The sequence below is a fragment of the Pongo abelii genome, chromosome 12, assembly GCF_028885655.2.
Source record: "Pongo abelii isolate AG06213 chromosome 12, NHGRI_mPonAbe1-v2.0_pri, whole genome shotgun sequence".
NCBI lineage: Eukaryota > Metazoa > Chordata > Mammalia > Primates > Hominidae > Pongo > Pongo abelii.
The window spans coordinates 69,672,644-69,684,753 of record NC_071997.2 but is presented as its reverse complement, the minus strand read 5'-3'; the positions used below and the strand labels follow the sequence as shown (position 1 = coordinate 69,684,753).

The 12,110-nt window shown below is 39.3% G+C and overlaps 1 protein-coding gene across 50 annotated transcripts in view; it reads left to right on the top strand.

Annotated features, from left to right (window-relative positions):
• EHBP1 (EH domain binding protein 1) overlaps window positions 1-12,110 on the top strand; it is a 375,583-nt gene that overhangs the window by 48,044 nt on the left and 315,429 nt on the right. The gene's annotated exons all lie outside the window — the stretch shown is intronic.

Sequence of the window (12,110 nt, the reverse complement as noted above, 5' to 3'; positions counted from 1 at the left end):
CATTTATTTATTCAGTTATTTATTCATATCAGTGTGTACTTAATGGTTATTTATAAAATAAATATTTTATAAATAAAAATTTTATTTAAAAATTTTATAAATATTTTATAACCATTTTATAAATGGTTATTTATAAAATAACCATTTTATAAATGGTTATTTATAAAATAACCATTTTATAAGTGGTTATTTATTTAATAACCATTTTATAAGTGGTTATTTATTTAATAACCATTTTATAAGTGGTTATTTATTTAATAACCATTTTATAAGTGGTTATTTATTTAATAACCATTTTATAAGTGGTCATTTATTTAATAACCATTTTATAAATGGTCATTTATTTATAAAATAAATGATATCTTTTCTAAAATAAATGATTTTATAAATGGTTATTTATAAAATAAATGATTATAAAATAAATGATCTCATTACTACCTTTTGTACAGAGGTTCTGACAAGGAGGTACATTGTTTTTTAAAAATAACTCTATTTTTAAAAAACCTTTATTTTGAAATAATTTCAGACTTATAGAAAAGTTGCAAACACAATACAAATAATTCACATATACATTTCCCCTCAATTCCCCAAGTGGCAGCATTTTACCATATTTGCTTTATCAGTCTCTCTTAAGCTATTTGGTATGTAATTTTTTTCTTAACATTTAAGAGTAAGTTGTACCATAGTGCCCCTTTACCCATAAACACTTCAGTATGTATTTCTTAAAAATAGGGATTTTTTTTTTTTTGAGACAGAGTCTCACTCTGTTGCCCATGCTGGAGTGCAGTGGCGTGTGATCTCGGCTCACTGCAACCTCTGCCTCCTGGGTTCAAGCGATTCTCCTGCCTCAGCCTCCCGAGTAGCTGGAACTACAGGTGCATACCACCACGCCTGGCTAATTTTTTGTATTTTTAGTAGAGATGGGGTTTCACTGTGTTAGCCAGGATGGTCTCAATCTCGTGATCCACCTGCCTCGGCCTCCCAAAATGGTGGGATTACAGGCATGAGCCACCATGCCCTGCCAAAAATAGGGATTTTTTTTTTTTTAAACATAACTACAGTTTAATTTGTCAAAATCAGGAAATTTACATTTGTATGTAATGCTGTTACTTAATCTATAAGCCTAATTCAGATTTCTCCAGTTATCCCAAGGATTCCGTTGATACCAAAAGAAGAATTTTTTCCTCCCTAGACCAGGATCTAATCCAGGACCATATGTTACATTTAGTTGTCACACCTCTTTAATCTCCTTTAATCTGGTAGAATTCCTCAGTCTTTGTTTTGACACTTGACACTTCTTAAGTGTCAATTCACCTTGACACTTTTGAAGACTGTTCCTCAATTTGTGTTTGTCTGATATTTACTCATGATAGGTTCAGGTTATGAATACTTTGCAGTAATACCAAAGTGAAGCTGTGTATTCTCTGCATCAGGAGTCACATGATATTGATTGTGCTGTGGTTCAAGAGAGCTGTTGTTATGATTTCAGTTCTTTTGCTCCTTGGCTGAGGTGTTTTATGTCCAATTATGTGGTTGATTTTAGAGTATGTGCCATGTGGTGATGAGAATAATGTATATTTTGTTGTTTTTGGATGGAGAGTTCTGTAGGTGTCTGTGAGGTCCATTTGATCCAGTGCTGGGTTCAGGTCCTCAATATCTTTGTTAATTTTCTGCCTCAGTGATCTAATACTGTCAGTGAGGTGTTGAAGTCTTCTATAAGTCTCTTTGAAGGTCTCTAAGAAATTGCTTTATGAATTGGGGTGCTCCTGTCTTGGATGCACATATATTTAGGATAATTAGGTCTTCTTGTTGAACCTTTTACCACTATGTAATGCCCTTCTTTGTCTTTTTTAATCTTTGTGATTTAAAGTCTATTTTGTCTGAAATTAGGATTGCAACTTTTGCTTTTTTTCTGTTTTCCATTAGCCTTGTAGATTTTTCTCCATCCCTTTATTTTGAGCCTATGGGTGTCATTGCATGTGAGATGGGTCTCTTGAAGACAGCATACCAATAAGTCTTGGTTCTTTATGCAGCTTTCCACTCTGTGCCTTTTAAATGGGGTGTTTAGCCCATTTACATTCAAGGTTAATATTGATGTGTTTGGATTTGAACCTGTCATCGTGATGTTACCTGGTTATTATGCAGACTTATGTGGTTGCTTTATAGTGTCACTGGCCTGTGTACTTAAGTGTGTTTTTGTAGTGGCTGGAAACAGTCTTTCCTTTCCATATGTAGTGTTTCCTTTAGGAGCTCTTGTAAGGCAGATCTGGTGATAATTAATTCCTTCAGCATTTCCTTATGTGGAAAGGATTTTATTTCTCCTTTGCTTATGAAGCTTAGTTTGGCGAGATATGAAATTCTGGGTTGGAATTTCTTTTCTTTAAGAATGTTGAATATAGGCTCCCAGTCTCTTCTGGCTTATAAGGTTTCTTCTGCTGAGAGGTCCACTGTTAGTCTGATGGTCTTCTCTTTGTAGATGACCTGACCTTTCTCTCTAGCATTTTTTCTTTCATTTTAACCTTGGGGAATCTGATTATTATGTGTCTTGAGGATGATCTTCTTGTGAAGTATCTTACTAGGGTTCTCTGCATTTCCTGAATTTGAATGTTGGCCTCTCTAGCTAGGTTGGGGAAGTTCTCATGGATGGTATCCTGAAATACATTTTCCGAGTTGCTTATACTCTCCCCATCTCTTTCAGGGATACCAGCGAGTCATAGATTTGGTCTCTTTACATAATCCCATATTTCTCAGAGGTTTTATTTGTTCCTTTTCATTCTTTTTTGTCTATTCTTGTCTGACTGTCTTATTTCAGAAAGCAGTCTTCAAGCTCTGAAATTCTTTCCTCCACTTGGTCTGTTCTGTTGTTAGTTCTTGTGATTGCATTATGAAATTCTTGTAGTGTGTTTTTCAGCTCTGTCAGATTGGTTACATTCTTTTCTATACTGGTTATTTTGTCTTGTCAGCTCCTGCATTGTTTTATTGTGATTCTTAGCTTCCTTGGATTGGGTTTTAGTGTACTGCGTCTCAGTGATCCTTGTTCCTGTCCATATACTGAATTCTATTTCTGTCACTTCAGCCATCTCAGCTTAATTCAGAATGCTTGCAGGAGAGGTGGTGCAGTTGTTTGGAGGAAGGAAGGCACTTTGGCTTTTTGAATTGTCAGAGTTCTTTTATTGGTCCTTTTTCATCTTTATGGGCTGATGTTTCTTCAATCTTTGAAGTTGCTCACCTTTGGATAGTTTTTTTTTTTTCTTTTATCCTATTTGATGGCCTAGAGGAGGGGTCCCCAACCCCTGGGCTATGGACTGGTACCAGGCTATGGCCTGTTGGGAACTGGGCTGCACAGCAGGAGGTGAGTAGTGGGCAGGCAGGCAAGTGAGCATTACTACCTGAACTCCACCTCCTGTCATATCAGTGGTGGCATTAGATTCTCACAGGGCACAAACGCTATTGTGAACTGCTCATGCAAGGGATGTAACTTGTATGCTCCTTATGAGAATCTAATGCCTTCTCTCAACTTGTGTGGAAAAATTGTCTTCCATGAAATTGGTTCCTGGTGCCATAAAGATTGGGGACTGCTGACCTAGAGGGCTTGATTGTGGTATAAGATGGATTCAGCCAACTGACTTCATTTCTGGAAGATTTTAGGGGGCCAGTGCTCAGCTCCCAACTCCTGGACTGTGTGCTCTAACTCTGGGGGACTTTTATCAGCCCTGACTTTGTTCTCTGGCTCCTTGGGGATAGGAATCCACTGTGCTGTGTGGCAGTGGGGGCACTCCAAGGTGCTGGGTGGTGTTGGCCAAAGTGTTTTGTAGTGTGGTAACAGTGATATCCATCCTCATTTGCTTGTGCCTTATTTGCATGTGCCTCATTTGCATATGCCAGCAGCAGCAGCTGTGGCAGTGTGGTGGAGTGTATACTCATTGGTTGCGGTCGTGTGCTAGTAGGTCCCGGGGTGCTTGCCTCCAAGCCAGTGTTCACCTCAGTGGCAGAGGCAACCCATTCGTGGGGATGCGGGGGCCCCCTGCTGGCAACTGTGCATGCCGTCATGCTGGTGGTGGTGTTGGCACAGGGGTGGGGCACTGGCAGGCACAAGTCTGTGTGCACTCTGTGCACTGCCGTCAGGGGTGGTTACTCAGGGCAGCAGGGAGTCTGCTGTTCTCTGCCTGGTTTCACTCCCACAGCAGTGTTGGTACAAAGGCAGGGTGCTGGTGGGGGTGGAGTTGGCTGGCTCTGTGCCTGCCGAGGCTCCCACTGAAATGTGGTTGGTGGAGGATGGGGGATGGACTGCACTCTGGAGGCAGCAGTGGCTGGGTAGGGTGCATGCACATGGGCAGCTGATGGAGCAAGGAAGCCAAAACTTGCCCATGCACACACTGCCGGCAAAACGATGTGGGGGGTTGTCATGATTGGAGGTGGGGTGTGGGAGCTACAGTGTGGGGAGGAAGCAGGTAGGCTGGTGCATGGCTATGAGAGCTGCCCTGCTGGAGCTCTCCACCAGTCAAGCACTGTTTCTAGCATAGGAGCTAAGTTGTGGGCCCCTAGGGCGCTCAAGGCTTCTGTGCAAGCAGATGTGGCCAGGCTAGGACCCAGGGAGAGGCCAGCAGATGAAGGGGCACAGGGATTGGACTGGCCTTGTCTGGTGGGCAAGACTGCCCTGCAGAGTTGAGGTCCAACAGTACCTGTAGGGCTAAAATCTCCTATGGGAGCAAGTCAAGCGTAGGGGGATGGGTAACCCTGGCCGTGCCCTGTTACAGATGCTCCTTCACCAAACCCTCTGAGCTCCACATCAGGTGGCTTACTGCCCCTACCACTTCTCTAAGCAGCTCTCCCTGCCAACTCGAGTGTCCATTGTGGTGGAGGAGTCTCCTCTTGCCAGGATTCCAGAGGTCAGTGGTGAGAGTGGGTGGGTTTCTCCTTGCCAGTTCAACTCACCCAGTCTCCTGGAATCCTTGGAGGCCTGGAATGATTACTGGTGTGCGGTAGGTAGCCCCGTGCTGGGTTTTCAGCTTCCTCCCCTTCATCCCAGCTTCTGTGTCTTCCCTCTTTCTGCTCTTAGTACTTTTCCTCTGAAGATCTGTTTAGGCATGTGCCAGTCATCTCAATCCCTTCGTGGCATCTGTTCTATCTGGCTGCTCTAGTCGGCCATCTTGCCCTCTCTCTTATCCTATTCCTAATCAAACTCTTACCCATTAGTGTTAGTATTCAGTATGGTTTTGTTTTTATTTTATTTTATTTTTTTATTTTAGACTAGTTAAGTGCACTATTGAGAAAGGGGGAAAGAATAGAACTAGGAGTTCAGTCTGTTACTGACTGTGAACAATCGATTGAGATAACTCACTACCAGCCTGGTTTTGTTTTTTATTTGAAGCATAGATAGATTCATTTGTTTTTATTTATATTTCACACTATAAAATCCTCCCATCCTGTTGAATTAATTAATTAATTAAATTTTAATGTTGTTCCCCATGTGAGAACTATTTTTTTTTTTTTTCGAGACGGAGTCTTGCTCTGTCACCCAGGCTGGGGTGCAGTGGTGTGATCTCGGCTCACTGCGACCTCCATCTCCCAGGTTCAAGCAATTCTGCCTCAGCCTCCTGAGTAGCTGGGATTACAGGCACATGCCACCACGCCCGACTAATTTTTGTATTTTTGGTAGACATGTGGTTTCACCATGTTGGTCTGGCTGGTCTCAAACTCCTGACCTTGTGATCCGCCTGCCTTGGCATCCCAAAGTGCTGGGATTACAGGTGTGAGCCACCGCGCCCGGCCTACAAGAACTATTTTTAAAATTATGTCTTCCCCATCCTGATTATCCTGTTCCCAACTCTCTGTCCTTTCACCTTGTTGCACCCAACTCCTGAATATAACTAGTTTCGTTATTCTGTGTTTCTTCTTCCTTTTTTTTTTTTAAACAGATTTATTGAGGTATAACTCATGTACTAAACAGTTTGCCCTTTTAAAGTGTACAATTCAGTGGTTTTTAATGTATTTCTAGAGTTGTACAACCATAGTCACTATCTAATTTTGGAACATTTTTGTGAAAAAATCCCATACCTGTTAGCAGTCACTCCCTATTCCTCTGGAGCTCCCCTCCCCACTCAACCCCCAGGTAACCACTCATCTAATTTCTGTTCTCTCTAGATTTGCCTATTCCAGATACTATGTGGTCTTTTGTGACTGGCTTCTTTCACTTAGCATTATGGTTTCAAGGTTCATCCATGTGTAACAAATGTCAATACTTCATTCCTTTTTATTGCTGAATAATCTATTATATGGATATGTTACATTTTATCCATTCATCAGTTGATGAACATTTGGGCTGTTTCCACTTTTCTGCTATTATGAATAATGCTGCTGTGAACATTTGTGTCTTGGGTATGTTACAGATCACAGGCTCTTTGGCTCCATGTATAATAAAAATTAACATAGGGCCAAGTAGATATCCCAGACAAGGCTGTTATTTTGGGGCTTGCACTTGAGCGCAAGGGAGACAGCAGAGGTGCAAGGACTCTCTAGCTGAGTCTGTGAAACAGCTGGTAGGGAATTTTTTGTTAGACAAAGTGCAGAATTGACATCAGGGGTGAGACATGCAGGCTGGGCTGGGAAAAGCCTGTGAAGGGTAGGGTATGCGGGTCAGCGTATCTGGTTGTGATATTTATCTTGAATATTGGACACCCTGGTAGTCTGGCCAGAGGCAACAAGGCTGTAAGTTAATTGTTAAGCATTCTTTCCTGAAGTGGGACACTCCACAACCTTGGTTTGATATTTAGATTTCCTAAGGACAGTTCCTGGAATTCTTTAAGTAAAAGGCATGGTTTAAACATTATGAAGAAGGAGCTGTGTCCCATTCCTATTCTATCTCAGGTACATACCTGGAAGTGGAATGCTGGACCATGTAATAACTAACTTTTTGAAGAGCCGTCAAACTGTTTACCAAAGTGGTCGCGTCATTTCGCATTCCCACCAGCAATATATGAAGGTTCCAGTTTCTTCATTTCCTCACCAACACATCTGATTGTCTTTTTTATTTTAGCCATTTAAGTACATGTAAAGTGTTATATCATTGTGGTTTTTGACTTGCATTTCTCTAATTGCTGAACCATGTTGAGCCACAATATTTTCATATGCTTATAGACCATTTACATGTCTTTTTTGGAGAAATGTGTATTGTAATCATTTGCCCATTTTTATTTGGATCATTTCCTTTTAGTGTTGTAAGAATTCTTTATATATTTTGGATATAAGACACTTACCAGGTATGTGATTTGCAAAAAGTTTCTCTCATGTTGTAAGCTATTTACTTTCTTGGTGGTGTTTTTAAAAAAGGGTTTAATTTTCATAAAACATAGTGTATCTATTAATACATTAATAATATGTCTATTTTTAATTTGGTACTTGTACTTTTGGTGTTGTGTTTTCTTAGACTTTGCCTAACCCAAAGTCACAAAGATTTACTACTTCTATTTTTTATAAGAGTTTTATAATTTTAACTCTTACATACAGTAAGAGTAAGTCTATAATCTATTTTGAGTTAATTTTTGTGTATGGTGTAAGGAAGGTGTCTACTTTTATTCTTTTGTATGTGAGTATTTACTTCTAGCACCATTTGTCTAGTCTGGTTATTTTATTCCTTTGTTTCTTTTTGCATGAACTTGCAGATATATGCACTTCTAAAAAATTTATTTATTTTACCTATACAGAAGAGATAAGACAATACAATCAGTACTTTTACTTTTTCACTTAATATATTCTGGAAGTCATTCCATATCAATTCATAGAGTTTGTCTTTATTCTTTTTTTTTTTTTTTCTCAACAGGTACAAAGTACTATCTTTGTGATACACTATAGTTTATCCAACTATTCTCTTATGTGTGGGCATTTAGATTGTTCCTAATATTTTGCACATATAATACTTTAATGAATAGCCTTTATGTTTGGGAGTAAATTCCTAGAAATGGAATTGCTGTGTCAAAAGGTAAACACATATGTAGGCTTGTTAGATATTGCCAAATTCCCCTCCATGAGGGTTTTACCGATTTGCCTTCCCACCAGAAATATATGAGAGTGCCTGTTTCCCCACAGCCTTGAGTACCAAATTCGTTGTCCTGAAGTTTTTGCCAAAGTGAGAGGTGAGAAATGGTATCTTGGGGTAGTTTTAATATGCACAGACATACCTCAGAGATATTGTGATCTTAGTTCCAAACCACTGTAATAAAGCAAATATTGCTATAGAGAGAGTCACACAAATTCTTTGTTTTCTTAGTGCATATGAAAGTTGTGTTATTTATTGACTACTATCTAGTTTTTGGTCTTTCTCCTTTAACTTTAAAACAATTAATAGAGTTTATGTTTTTGAGCAGTTATGAATTTACAGAAAAATTAAGTAGAGTACAGACAATTTTCATATACCCCTCATCTGCCCCATTTCCCCCCCTTATTGATATCTTACATTAATAATGACATGATTCCACCATTATAGTATCATACAGAATATTTTCATGGCTCTGAAAATCCTCTGAAATCTCTCCCTCACTCCCCTTCTCCCTCCCACTGAATTTCTGGCAACTACTAATCTTTTTACTGTCACCATAGTTTTGCCTTTTCTGGAATGTCATGTTGTTGGAATCATACATTAGGTAGCCTTTTTAGATTGCTTCTTTCAGTCATCAATATGCATTGAAGTTTCCTCCATGTCTTGTGGCTTGATAGCTTATTTCTTTTTCATCAGTAAATAATGTTCCATTGTCTGGATGTGCCACAGTTTATCCATTTACCTGTTGAAGGACATCTTAGTTGCTTCTAAGTTTTGACAATTATGAATAAAGCTGCTCTAAACATCTCTTTTTTTCTTTTTTTTTAGAGAGAGAGAGAGACAGAGACAAAGATACACAAAGAGAGAAAGACGGAAAGAGAGAGACAGATAAAGAGACAGACAGATAAAGACAGAGATGGACAGAGACAGAGAGAAACAGAGAGAGAGAGAGAAACAGAGAGATGGAGAGAGAGAGAGAGACAGACAGACGGGCAGACAGACAGGCAGAGAAAGAGAATAAGACAGAAGGCAGACACACACACACACACACACACAGACAGAGACAGACAGAGAGACAGAGAGAAAGACAGACAGAGAGAAAGACAGAGACAGACAGAGACAGAGAGAAACAGACAGAAAGAGAGAGAGACACAGAGACAGAGAGAGAGAGAAACAGACAGACAGGGAGAGAGAGAGACAGACAGACAGGCAGAGAAAGACAGAAGACAGACACAGAGAGAGAGACACACACACACAGACAGACAGGCAGAGAAAGACAGTAAAACAGAAGACAGACACAGAGAGAGAGACACACACAGAGAGAGAGAGAGACAGACAGACAGGCAGAGAAAGACAGTAAGACAGAAGACAGAGACAGAGAGAGAGAGAAACAGGGAGAGAGAGAGACAGACAGACAGGCAGAGAAAGACAGTAAGACAGAAGACAGACACAGAGAGAGACACACACACACACACACAGAGACAGACAGGCAGAGAAAGACAGTAAGACAGAAGACAGACACAGAGAGAGAGAGACAGGCAGAGAGAGAGAGATAGAGAGACAGAGACAGAGACAGGCAGAGAGAGAGACAGAGAGACAGAGACAGAGAGAGAAACAGAGAGAGAGACAGACAGACAGGGAGAGAGAGAGAGACACAGACAGGGGGAGAGAGAGAGAGAGAGAGAGACCGACAGACAGACAGGCAGAGAAAGAGAATAAGACAGAAGACAGACACAGTGAGACAGAGAGAGAGAGAGACAGACAGACAGAGACAGAGACAGAAAGAGAGAGACAGACAGACAAAGAGACAGAGAAAGACAGAGATGGACAGAGAGAGACAGAGAGAAACAGACAGAGAGAGAAACACACACACACACACAGAGACAGACAGGCAGGCAGAGAAAGAGTAAGACAGAAGACAGACACAGTGAGAGAGACAGGTAGAGAGAGAGAGAGACAGAGGCAGAGAGACAGAGAGAAAGATACTTGTGGGGAGTTTGATTGATATTGCATTGAGTCTGTAGATCAAATTGGGAAGAACTGCATCTTGGTAATATTGAGTCTTTCCATCCATGTACAGATATCTCTCAATTTATTTGGATCTTCTTGGATTTTTGTAATTTTTTTCCCCATAGATCTTGTATATATTTATTGGATTTATACCTAAGTATTTCATTTTTTTGGTGCTAATATAAATGGTATTCCTGTTTTTAAATTCCAATTGTTCATTGCTGATGTATAAAAGGAATTGACTTTTATATATTAACCTTGTATCCTGCAATCTTGCTATGATTGCTTATTTATTTTAGGAGTTTTGTTGATTTTTTGGGACTTTCTACATAGACAGTCCTATCACATGCAAACAAATACAGTTTTGTTTCTTCCTTTCCAACCTATATACCTTTTCTTTTTCTTATCTTATTGCATTAGCTAGGACTTCCAGAATGATTTGACTAGGAGTGGTGAGAGCAGACATCCTTGCCTTGTTCCTTGGCAGGAAGGCATCTAGTTTCTCACTGTTAAGTATAATGTTATCCTTAGGTTTTTTGGTAGACGTTCTTTATCAAGTTGAGGAAGTTCCACCTTTTTTCCTAGTTGTCTGAGAGTTTTTATCATGAATGGCATTGAATTTTGTCAAATAGTTTTTCTCCATCTAATGATATAATCATATAGCTTTTCTTCTTTAGCCTGTTGATGTGATGGATTACAATGATTTTTATAATAATTGGTTTCTACAGTAATTGGTTTTTAAATGTCGAACCAACCTTGCATACGTAGAATCCAATTTGATCATGTTGTATAATTCTTTTTAACCATTATTGGATTTGATTTGCTATGTTGATCTGACTTTCTGACTGTATAATTTTCCTTCTTTTGAATAATTTTTTACAAAACAGTTTTCATAAGGGAAGTCTATTGGTGATAAATTTTTTTAACTTTTGTTTGAGAAAGTCTGTTTCTCACTTAAGAGGGACAGTTTCACTGGATACAGAATTCTAGGTTGGTACATTTCCACTCCCATTATTATTTTATTTCACTTTCTTCCTGCTTACAAGTGTGGGGACCCCACACTTTTGTGAGTTTTATCTAACTTACATGATATTTGAAAAGACTGATGTTATTCTTGCTTTATCTATAGGTAAAGTGTTTTTTCCTCTGGCTTCTTTCAATATTTTCCTTTGTGTTTGATTTTCTGTAGTGTGACTATGATATGCCTACGTGTAGATTTTTTTGTATCTATCCTGCTTAGTGTTCTCTGAGTTTCCTAGATCTGTGGTTTGGTGTCTATCATTAATTTTCGGGAATTCTCAGACATTGTTGCTTCAAATATTTCTTCTATGCCTTTCTCTTTTTCTTTTTCTTTTGGTATTCCCATTATGTGTATTTATGTCTGATACAGTTTGGATCTGTGTCCCCACCCAAATCTCATGTTCAGTTGTAATCCCCAATTTGGAGGTGGGGCCTGGTAGGAGGTGATTGAATTGTGGGGACAATTTCTAATGATTTAGCACCATCCCTCTAGTGCTGTTCTCGTGATAAGAGTTCTCATGAGATCTAGTTTTTTAAAATGTGTAACACCTTCCCTTGCTCTCTCTTCCTTCTCCTCTGGCCATATAAAACGTGCCAGCTTCCCCCTCACCTTTTGCCATGAATTAAAGTTTCCTGAGGCCTCCCTAGAAGCTGTCATGCTTCCTGTACAGCCTGTGGAACCATGCGCCAATTAAACCTCTTTTCTTTATAAATTACCCAGTTTCAAATATTTATAGCAGTAGGGAACAGACTAATTCAATACTTTTTGTAATTGTCTCACAGTTTTTGGATATTCTGTTCTTTTTTTTTTTTTTTTTTTTTTCCCAATTCTTCTATTTCCACTTCAGTTTTGGAATTTTCTACTGATATTTTCTCAAGTTAACTTACTTCCTTGAGTATCGTCAGTCTGTCAATAAGCCTATCAAAGGCATTCATCATTTCTGTTACAGTGCTTTTGATTTCTTGCATTTCCTTTTGATTTTTTCTTAAGAGTTTTCGTTTCTCTGCTTCCATTAACACCCTTAGCATATCAATCATAGTTCTA